Here is a 12,316-nt window from a genome sequence, read left to right as displayed (position 1 = left end):
CTCCCCCATAGTAAGAAGTATTTTAGTCCTCAAATCCTACCCGGACTAATAAATAAGGTATACATAGAAGATGTACATTATTGCATAGAAAATTATGTCTAATGGTCGTTGTTCATCGTACGTAGTCTATAGTGTTAAAAAATGAAATGAGGTGGTTGGACACACCACATCATTTGCAAAATATGTCAAAGATAGAACGATGATTACATTTATAGAAAAGTGATACCCTTCTTACATTTACAGAAAAGTGATACCCTTCTATAATCACAATTGTGTTTAGCCTAATTGTGTCAAAAATGTAATTCAATTATTGATCCTCTCTGTAAACATTGAAACGAAATTTTGAAAACAATTAAGTATATTTACCACCGCGACCTCGGTTACCACCTCGACTCTGGACGCCATCCCGAGTCCGGATACCACCCCGACCTCGACCTCGCTGTCCCCTGACCGCAACCTCTCTTGTGGGTTTGCAGATGAATTGATCTCCATTCGCTGGACGAACCTCTTTGTACAGGTACCACTGACACTTCAACGACAAACTTTCTGGTTTGAATTTAACTACGTTGACCAACTGAATTTCAGAGTTAGCGACTTCTTTACATCCAACTGACTCCTGTGATGTAAAGATAAAATAATGATATTTTGTGATGGCGAGAATTATAGAGAAGTACTGCTGCAAAACGTATCTCGCTTCCTCTACTTCTCATAGCTTCTTCGAGTAACTGGATAATAGATTGTTATTGCATGACTGTAACCAGAGGGGAATGCTGCAACCACGCAGTTCACAAGGCCTGAATACGTGTCAATATCATTTTCCCCGTATTTCAATTTAATGAGTTCAAAAACTCGATCCGCGCAGAAGCATGTATGCTTAACAAGAAGGAAATGCAGAGAAACCGTCTTACTTTTCCCAATAGCAACGCGCCATGCGAGGTCAAGAAACAAAACCAATTTGTCCCTGCGTGGCTTACTAAGATAGTCATCTAGGAAACTAATGACCGCACAAATATGAACTTCGTCGACAATGTATGTGTGTTGTTTCTTGCTGCCTTCATCATAGTCCCCGAATAATTGCCATTTCCGAGCAGATTTAAAATAGCTACTGGCGACACCTTGAGCCGTATATGGATAGTGAACGTTTTAGGCATAGTCAAACGATAATACCTGAACAGATGAATCCTTTTCAACCCGCTCAATTTGCCCTTGTTAATACTGACGTTGTACTCCAGTTAGATTTAGATTATCTACAGCTGCTTGTAGCTTCTCAGTTTTTGCAACATCGTTTCGGATCTTGAGGATATTGTTTATATTTGATTGACATACATCAGATCAATCGCTGGACGGTTTCATGCTGTCAATATAGGGGTAATTTTCGCTCCATTGTTTCCAAAGCACTTTCAGGGCTTATCTCTTTCTGGTCGCAGGCCTCCACATACTTCCTATACACTGCAACTTTTGTGTAAAATGACAGGAGTTTCATTATCCTATGATTTTTTAAACTTAGGCAGTCTGCCAGGTAGACCTATTGAATACTTCTCAGCAGAGGCGTGAATGAAGTTGGTAACTGTCTCTTGATAAGCTTGTGAGTACAATCTTGTTGTCCGAGTAGGCATTTGTCCAGTTAATTTGTGCACTCAAGGTGAATGTTTGAGTCAAAATCTTCGATAGTATTTTTTATAAAGTCCTTCCCTAGTTATGTAGAAAAAAGTGCATTTTCCGGCAAATAGGTACCTGGCGAAAGAAGTGTAGATTAAGTTGACTAGTTTCTCGTGCAGCAGCTCGTTTAGCGCTTTGTTTTGACCTTCGCGACTGATAGACTTCAGTCAATTTTAGATGTTGACGAAGACAGCTTTTTAATTAACAAATCGTGTTCTGACATGTGCTACTGCATGAACATGTTGCAGACACATTCTACTAGCGCACCTCTCTCTGCCCACTAACAGCACATGCACATGATGGTAATACGACAGCGTATAACTGAGTACTGCAGGAAACATCGTAAACATTCCTCAATTGACAGTACAATGTGGCCAAATTTTAAACATGTTTTTCTCCCGTATTGCATTTTAGGGATAGGACTTGTTTCATCTGAGCCAGTCATATATATATATGTGTATGGGTGTATTTGTACTCTTATTTCAGTAATGAGGAGAAAACAATATACCACGGAATATCATATTGTAAAACTTTATCTCATATAGGTTGTAGGTAGAGCTTTCATAAAAAGAGCGTCCGGAATCGACTCCCACTACCGGCTTTTATTATAAAAATTCCACTATAAAAAGTATTTTTACAAAATACTATAAAGCCCCGATGCATGTTAGGCTAGAAGAAAGGATAGGCGTAGTTCCGAAGCAGACTAGAGGTCCTGGGGTTAGGTTACTCTTAATGTTCCGTGGCAAACAGTAGGAGGGACACCAGAAAACTGGTACAGATTTGTCGTCGTCCATCCAATTTATAGGAGTCCTTGGGTGGCAGTAGCGCTGCTGCTCCGATGTCATCGTCTGCCCCGTGGGAGGAGCCAGAAGTCCGTCGTGTGCAGGTGATAGTTGATCCCTCTGGTGTGTAGAATCCTCTTGCTAAACCATATGGTGGTGGTTGTAATCACTGGCGTGTAGAATTGTTTATATACAACACCACGTAGTAACATTACAATATAGATAATAACGTGAAGAGATGGAATACCTTGGTCTACTCGAATCAACAGGAATGTTGTAAACTAAATCAGGAAACTAACGACGGACGATTCCCATTCTTCAATCTAGCTCTTAAATCTCTTTCTAGTTCAAAGCTGGAAGGAAGAGAACCTTTCTTGCTGAGTTACAAACTCTTCATTTCCTAGTTTAAGTAGTTCAAGTGTTTCGTTCGAGAAGAAAGATAATAGTTGATTTTGTGGTGCAGAACATCAGAGAGGAGAAAAGTTACTGAAGGCTTTCAGGGATTACCTCAAGGTTCTAACCAAGGAGAGTAGTCTGAGGGCCCACTCAGAAATTCAAAGGGTAGCAGTCAGAGAGAGGTGTCTATTAAGAGGGACTTGACAATCTGGGCTGACTCTGAAAGCTGTCAGTGCAGAACAGACTATGCAAAGGTTTAAGTTCCATAGCCAAAAGGGCAAATCCATCACAATGAAGCCTGCATTTTTCGCACTCAAATATAATAAGATGAGGACATCTAATATGGATGGATCGCACCCCTCACGTGAAAGATACATTTGGGAAGCAAGACCGTAGGCAAGGGTATAACATGAACTCTGAATTGGTTATCTTGTCATAGAACAAATCAATTGGCCAGTTTGCGGCTATACATGTTGAGATTTCTTTAGTTAAAAAGTTACTTATAGTGAGAAAGTAGTTTTCTTTTTCGATTACAACATGAAAATAGTTGTTGCATTCTGTATAATGTAGGTACGTACGTACAAATACTCCAATGTAGATTAGTAATAATGAGACATAAATATTACCTCACACAACACATCTATCAAGAAGCATATATTGCAATATGTATTCTACTGTTTGCCCCATAATTAACTAGATTTATTCATTTAAGGATCCCTTAACGTATTCTTTCAGTGTATAGAGCATGTTTTACCTAGCTCCAACGAAACTAGAAATTTTTGATCTGTCTGTTAAAACTTACGTCTAGAATACAGTATGAAAGGATGAATTCACTGCTTCACTAGCTATCTTATCAGAAACAATTGTGTTGCAAAACTTGAAATTTTGTACAAGTGTTTTTCCTTAGATTGTAAGACATGTGTGGAGTAAAATGGGATTTTGAAACGTGAAACATGCAAATATCAATTGTAACTGCTATGCCTATTATCGCAAACTCAAACGTAGATTTTGTGGTGCGTTGACACAAACCGTTACGAAATGTGACCCCAGATCTCCGAAATTGTTCGACGTAGGGAATTGAATTTTTGAACAGATGTTTTTCTTAGATCCAGACAAGATAGGACTTTAGACATTTTCATCCTAAGTGGGTGTGGATTAAGGAGGGATTAAAATAGTTTTACTGTTATATGTTTTTGTTGAAATGCTGGACATTTAGATATATGTTTTGTCGTTTTCAATACATAGTGTGAATGTTACGTTTACTTGGGAGAGTTATGGAAATCCATCCCGTGAAGGGAGTGCAAAAGGCTGCATTTGATAGTTATTACATGATTCGTTTCAGCCGTTGGATACAGATGAAAGTGGTATATGGATACTTTTTGTCTTACACTATATGAATTTTATCATTCACTTGCATTAATTCAATGTGTGTTGCAAAGAGAGAATAGAGTGTAATGGGAACCGTATACTCATTGGCATTCAGGACTCTAAGGTGGAATGAGGTAAAATTTTACAGTGTATTTATCCTTAACTCATGCATGCTCGCAAAGAAGGAATATTTGCAAAGAAATCAACTTATAAGTATTTTGAAAATTGTCGGGTGACGTAATGATACAAAATTTCGTATCTGGCGCTTTTTATTGCAGAAGATAACGAATCTGTCAATCCCGTGTACAAATTCAATATGAAGTAAGACCCAGAAAATAGCAGTATAGCTGGGTTAGCACTTCTTTAGATCTTCAGAAATTTCTTTGGAAACGCTGGAAGTAATAGTACAAAAGTCAATGCTTTTGTTTCAGAGAATGTTTGTAGTATACTTGCAAACTTGTTTTGAGTAACGAAGAAAGTGACAGAGAAAAGAGGACACTTCTTTAGATTCATTGGATACAACTCTTGAACCTCCGGACGTAATGCTGCTAAATAGTGGGACGTATCGAAAAGCTTTCTGCTTTACAGAGTGCGAAACCAGAACTCACTTGAGTGCATTTTGTTTGCTTGAGCAGGGGCGGAGAGATACTGACCAGAGAAAGCGGAGAGAATCAACCGATTTTCACTCATTATTTTCATCATATGGGATAAATCTGCTGTTTACAAGAGTGATAAAGCGATTTTGATGTGTTCTAACTTTAGTAAAAGTCATTCAGGGTAAGAAAAAATCATTTCCATGAAGGTTAAATATTATTCTAACATCTTCTGTTTTCAACGGAGTAGACCAACCGTTTTTCGGATGCGAGAAAAGCACTCGAGTATGTCTTGAACGAATGTGGGAAACATCATTTAGGCATATAATTGACTAATTTAATCGTTTATTTCGTTCGTAATATTTATTTTAATAAAAAAATGTGTCTATCTGTTTGTCTGTTCGGATAGAAAGAGGCCGAATTCGGTGCGCAGATAGATTTTCACTAGATCTGATCGCGTACGAAGCCATTTTTATATATTTTTGGCTCGGGGAAAATTACGAGGGTCAAAGTGTATTCATCTAAAAGTAAATGCCCGAAACGACAGACATTAGTGTCAAATTCATAAGTTTTCAGAACTGCTGAGATTAGTAGTAACACTTCTGACGCATTTGAAGTCCAAACTTTAGCCTCCATTGTGATAAGAGGAGGTAAAAAAAAGCGTGTCTAAAATAACCGATATTAGTTTTAAATTCATTGTTTACGGATACTTAAGCTGATTGGTGACAGTTATGACATAAATTTAATCCCAAGTTTAGGTTAAAAGGGTCATGTCATCTGAAAGTTAATTTAGGGTATTCTTTATTTATTTCATTTATTCACAGGGTTAATGGCGAAGATGTCACTCTTCGTTATTTATTTATTTATTTATTTCGACGTTGCTAACCTTTATTTACTTATTTGTTTTACTGATTTCTTTACCCGCTTTTTCGGTTTTCATCTTGAGAGGATTGGCGGAGATTTAATATATATGCAAAGAGGGAGAGGAAAAGCACCCATTACGACGGATATTAGTGTTAAATCCACAATTTTCGTTGGCACAGAGATGAATAGTGACACTATCGATGCAGTTCTAGTCCAAGTTTCACCCTCGTCGTCATAAGGAAGTATATGTAAAAGATAACGTATCCAAGAATTATTGCTATTAGTGTTGAATAAACAGTTTTCGGATCGCTAAGTTGATTGGTAACAATTTCCATGACATTTGAGCACAAGTTTAAGCAACAAGGAACATAGAAAATGATCTGGGAATTGACAGGGGCAACTCCAAAGGCGTTGATCTTTGTTGAGTACTTATAAACCTTACCCTCCCCGTGCGAAGGACGTGCATTTTAGCTAGTACTCAACAGAACATTTAGTTTTGATATGCTCTAGCCATACCCGTACTTTTAGTATCACAAACAAAATGTTAGAGTATAATTTTGATTCCTGTGTTTGAATAGTATGGTGTTTAGCATCTGTATTATTGAATTTTACGTGATGTCATATAATCATGTCGCTCTTGAAATTAGTCCTCCTCGCTGATCTAGTGGTTAGCACGTGCGCCTTCAGTAAACGGGGTTCCGGGCTCTATTCTCGATGGAAGAGCCTTGAAATTTGAACGAAATACTCTATTTCGGATTATACTTTAAACTGTAAGCCCACGTCTCGTATAGCCTCTGTGCTAAAAAGGGACACTAAGCTCCAAAAACGAAACAAACTCTTCAGATTTAGGCGAATGTACCTGTGTGTTACTAATTCAATTCTGTTAAGGCATTTAAGTTCTATTTTGAAATTGGCACGTTAGAGCATCTATATTGAATTTTACCCAACGTCATTATGTCCGATGTCACTCCTGAAGTTACGAAAGTATCTATCTATCTATCTATCTATCTATCTATATATATATATATATATATATATATATATATATATATATATATATATATATATATATATATATATATAGGGTTCATTATGAAAGTAATGAGCATGATGCTACCCTGACTCAACAATCCACCGCAGCGCGCTCTGCCGGCGCGGAAAAAGTAGTGGGTGGTTTGTCCTTCCAAACACGCCCGGAGTCAGTCTGCTGCGAGCAGTGACAGCGTGTGGATGTCGATCTGCGTGAAGCACGTTTTTACAAGTTGTAACACGGCGCGATGGAGGGTTCGCTTGAACAACGCTACGCCATAAAATTTTGCGTCAAGTTGGGTAAGAATGCTACGGAAACTTACCAGAAGCTGAAAGAGGCCCATAAGCAGGAGTGTTTGTTAAGATCCCAGGTCGGAAAATGGCACAAGTCGTTCAAGGAGGGTCGGGAGGAGGTCGCTGACGAGCCCCGTTCTGGACGCCCAACAACGGCCAGGACTGACGACAACGTTAACCGTGTGCGTGAAGTGTTGCGCTCAGACCGGCGTGTGAGCATTCAACAAATCGCGGATACCCTAAACATCAAATTTGCGGTATATGGGATAGTGACCGAGGACCTGCAAATGCGAAAGGTCTGTGCGAAGCTAGTGCCGAACGTGTTGACGAACGAACAAAAAGAACTTCGAGTTTTGCGCTGCAAGGAGTTGTTGGCATTGTGTGAAAGTGATCCTGACTTTTTAGACTCGGTCGTAACTGGAGACGAATCCTGGATGTTCGAATACAGAATCCAAAAGGCAGAGTGCGGAGTGGCACACCTCATCCTCCCCCCGCCCCAAAAAGGCGCGCATGAGCAAATCCCGAATCAAAACAATGCTCATTGTCTTCTTCGACGTTCGAGGAATCATCCATTTCGAGTTTGTGCCACCAGGACAACCTGTCAACGCAGGATTTTATCTAGAAGTGCTCAAGAGACTGAAGCGCAGGGTCGCCCGCGTTCGAAGTGACATCAAAGACTCAATAAAACTCCACCACGACAATGCACCAAGTCACACCACCTTCACCGTCGTCGATTTCCTGGCCCGGAGCAGAACCCCAGTCCCCCAGCCCCTATAGTCCTGACCTGGCTCCTAGTGACTTTTTTTGTTTCCCCGCTTGAAGAGACACCTCAAAAAAACATTGGACTCCGTGCAAAACATTCAAGCCCATGTTACAAGGTTTTTAAAAGCCATTCCAGCCGAGGACTTTAAAGATGCTTTCCAGGCGTGGAAAACACGTCTCCAGAAGTGTATCGATGCAGAAGGAGCGTATTTTGAGGAATTTTAAAGATTTGTAACAATCGGAACAATAAAACAGTTTTTCTAAAGCAATGCTCATTACTTTCATAATGAACCCTGTATATATACATACAGGATGTCCATAAAGTCCTTTGCCACCCCTAAAACTTTGAAACGGTGAAATATATGTCAAGACGAGAAAACACGTATTTCATCATTTCAAAAGTACCACGTATTGAGGGAAACAAAGTTGCCCCAAGGTCCCTCGGAGGGTCCCAGACCGGGTCCAACTCAAAATTTTCAAATAGTAAGAGGGGTCAATTAGTATTTCGTTTGAGAGCTATTTTCAAAAGAAAGACGATGGGATAAGTTTCGATGCTCTATAGTAAACCTATACAAAATGGCAGCAGGTCAAAATGTTAATCGAGTTTACATTGAAAAGTCTTTGGCCACCCCCAGAAATCTGAAATGGCTCAACAGGTTTCAATACTGAAGAACACGCATTTCATCATTTCAAAAGTACCAGGTATAGAGGGAAACAAAGTCGCTGCAGGGTCCCTCGGAGCGTCCCAGACGGGGTCCAACTCAAAATTTTCAAATGGCAAGGGGAGTCAAGTAGTATATCATTTTACAGCTATTGTTAAAAGAAGGAAGGTGGAACAGGTCTTATGTTTCAATAGCAACCCTACGTAAAATGACGGAGAGATTAAATTGTTAACACGACCTTCATCGAAAAGTCCATGTCACTTCTAATGATCCGAAACGGTAAAACATAAGATGTCAAAATGCTAAAAGGAGTGTTTCCTTATTTGTAAAGTACAGCTTTTCGATGTGCAAATATTGTCCCAGAATCCCTGCAGGTTCCCAAGTGGGGTCAAACTTAAAATTTGCGAATAGGAAAAGCACCATTGTTTAAAAGTTATTCGTAAAACAATGACGACGATACAAGTTCGGAACGGCTATGCAAACTGTGTCCGAAAGAACAGGAATTGGGTGAACTGAGAGATATGCTAACAGTCACATCTATTGAAAGGTTTAACTGGGTGTCATGTCTGCATTACTAATTAAGACAATACTATTTCAAGTAGAAGTGTCCCTACTACTACTTCTGACGCTATTCTAATAATCCTATTAGCAGTACTAATATTTCTGTTCCATCCTTCTTTTAACAATAGCTTTCAAACGATATTCTACTTGACTCCTCTTGCTATTTGAAAATTTTGAGTTGGACCTCGTCTGGGACCTTCCGAGGGACCCTGGGGCAACTTTGTTTCCCTCTATACCTGGTACTTTTGAAATGATGAAATAAATGTTTTGTAGTTTTGATATCTATTGAGCCGTTTCAGATTTCTAGGGGTGGCCAAAGACTTATCAATGCAAACTGTATTAATATTTTGACCTGCCGCCATTTTGTATAGGTTTACTATAGAGCGTCAAAACTTATTCCATCGTCTTTCTTTTGAAAATAGCTTTCAGACGATATTCTACTTGACCCCTCTTGCTTTTTGAAAATTTTGAGTTGGACCTCGTCTGGGACCCTCCGAGGGACCCTGGGGCAACTTTGTTTCCCTCAATACGTGGTACTTTTGAAATGAAATACGCGTTTTCTCGTTTTGACATACAGTATATTTCACCGTTTCCGAGTTTTAGAGGTGGCAAAGGACTTTATGGACACCCTGTATATAGTATATACAAAGATATTTCCTAAACTTTTAGCGTCGCCACAGTCGGATAACTAACACTCTATCACTATATGTCCTATGGAACCAGGAGGTTCAATGCCTCGTCCACAAAAGCTCTCTACTGACTTCTATCCTTAGCCAACTGGATCAAGTTTTTACTTCGTATTTCTATTTCTGCAAGATTCATCTTAATATTGTATTCCCATCTGCGCCTAGGTCTCCTTAATGGTCGTTTTCCTATTGGACTGCCAGTTAAAACTTTGAAAGTATTGCTACTTTCTTCCATTCTGACTACCTGAGCCTCCTTGATTTCATGACCCTAACAATGTTTCGTAAACGGTATTAAAAAAAAAAAAAACTATTATTTTGAAATAACTGTAGACCTGAGCAGCCAATAAGTCCTTTATTTCATCAGAAAAGAAATTACGCTAAACTATATATTTGTAGCATTATGTAACTGATTAAAATTGTCATCCAGTGCTCAAAGTGTTTTTTGAACGTATACAACATTTTTACATCATTGACTGGAACATATAGAAAACCATGGGTAACATTGTCTGTATCAGGTCATACCAAAGAAACACAAATAACAAATGGGAACAGTAAAGTAAATAAGTGGGAATACATTACTAGTACAATCAGATATAATCCATTTCAAGTTACACTAATTATTATTATTACATGTAAGCAAAATACATTTAGAAGTTTATTATTATTACTAAAATAAGATATTTGCACAAGATAAATTCATAATTAAGAATCGAAGTATCTAATCATATAGCTAATAATGAACATTGTATATACATTATTGTAATAATGTGGTAGATTCGAGATAATTTACATGTTACAGGAACAATAGTGTTTTCATTGTTCTGGGCATTATTACACAGATAAACCAGAAGAACAACAGTTGTTTGGATAGTGATGTGCAGGCTTCAAATATTTTGTAGAATTGTCGTAAGATGGCATTAGTGTCGTAAGATGGCACACCAAGCAATAATGGCTATCAATTGGTGCTATGTACCCGGTCTAATGTTTTCAAAACCGTGTTTTTACAAAATCTAAAATTGTAACAGTTTATCGAGGCAATATCATTTGAGAAGTATAGTTAGTTTCACACTAGCACCATCTGTCCCATAATGCTATCAAATATTTGAAGCCTGCACTCACTATATGCATCTAGGTTGTCTGTACTATCACTTATCGTGAACTAACAGTCAAAACTCCTTTGTAACTTTGAAGTCGAATCGAATCTATCATACATTCAGTATCATACATTTTTTTTACTATACTCTCTTATTTCGCAACGGATTATACCTTGTAAAAATATCTGTATTGGAAGATACAAAATTACTATCTAAAAACATTTTCTCCTTCATTTTGTAGATTGATATATTACGATGATTTACAAAATTTGATGTTTTCTTCAAAAATTTGCAATAAACTATTTTTATTGACAAAATTGAGATTTCGTACCATTTCATATTATTGATTTACAAAATACAATACAATATTCTTTAAACATTACACTTTTCTGTTACATTTTTACTATAGCAAGTACAGAAACGGTCAACAAAACAATGCATCTTAGGAATCCATGGCTGTGAGTAGCATCCAGAAACATTTATCTCGTATCGCCTCCTCAGGCATATGTTTATAGTGTATAAATGAAACACAAGAAGTATAGCCAGTAAATAAATTCTTCTGTCAATAGTGCAAACATAGTTTTTATTTTGTTTGGAACCCGTAAGAACATAGGAGCTGACGAAAAAGAATTGACTGAAATATAGGTAGTTTTATTTTATTAAAACATTATTATTCAAATATATATTGCTGAAATATTTAGTAGGGAATCTGATCACTACACATACACATAATAATATTTTATTTTAGTATGAACATGTACCTTCTTTTACAGTTTTACCTAGGTGCATCGTGTTCTTTTTATTTTCCCATGAAAGTTTTACAGGCAGTAGAATGTAAGTTGCTGGAGTAGCGCTGGATAAATAGATTACTTGTAACATCAACAAAATTTTTAAAAAAAACTCAGTTTAACGTCCCATGATTATGCCCGTTAGGCTAAAGGAAATGGATGATTAAGGCAAATGAATGATAATGCAAGAATTAGGAATTATAATGTGGAAGGAAACAAAAGTACTCCGAGAAAAAAATAGGGGCAGATGTCGTTCACCACAAACTTAATTGGCCGAGGGTTGAACCAGGGACCTCACATATCAGAGGTAAGCACTCTGAGTACATCAACATTTTCTCAAAACAATTATATTTTTCGTAACAACTTGAGCTAACATGTCCTACCCTATTCTGTCGTGTTTTACCTAAATGCTCCTAACCTAACACAAAGATCTCTAATTACATCGTTTTCCATTGTACCTCACTATTGTGACTGGATTTCCGTCTTTGTTGTAACATACACGTTCGTAGACATTAAAAAAATCATAATAATAACGGTTGAAAATTTACTTTATGGTTCTCCCACAACTGTCATTTGAATATTTGATTCATGAAAAGTGTAGGAGTACTAGCAGACAGAAATTATATTTGTGGGAATATTTATTTTAATGATCTCTTTGTTGAACTACCGGAATTAATTTGGTGCGTCTTTTATTCTACTAATTTGAAATAAACACTTTCTTATTTTTTTGTTTGTGTTGAAGGAAAAACTGAGAAAATTGTAATTAATACTTTTATTT

General features: G+C 37.6%; 1 protein-coding gene and 1 pseudogene across 1 annotated transcript in view; both read left to right on the top strand.

The window, feature by feature from the left end:
- fry (microtubule binding protein furry) overlaps positions 1–12,316 on the top strand; it is a 1,411,512-nt gene that overhangs the window by 609,211 nt on the left and 789,985 nt on the right. The gene's annotated exons all lie outside the window — the stretch shown is intronic.
- Positions 6,893–7,962, top strand: LOC145662720 (uncharacterized; annotated as a pseudogene).

Source organism: Thermobia domestica, chromosome 10 (assembly GCF_964235325.1).
Source record: "Thermobia domestica chromosome 10, izTheDome1.hap1.1, whole genome shotgun sequence".
Lineage (NCBI taxonomy): Eukaryota > Metazoa > Arthropoda > Insecta > Zygentoma > Lepismatidae > Thermobia > Thermobia domestica.
The sequence above is the reverse complement of the archived record's forward strand: the minus strand, read 5'-3'. Positions and strand labels throughout refer to the sequence as shown.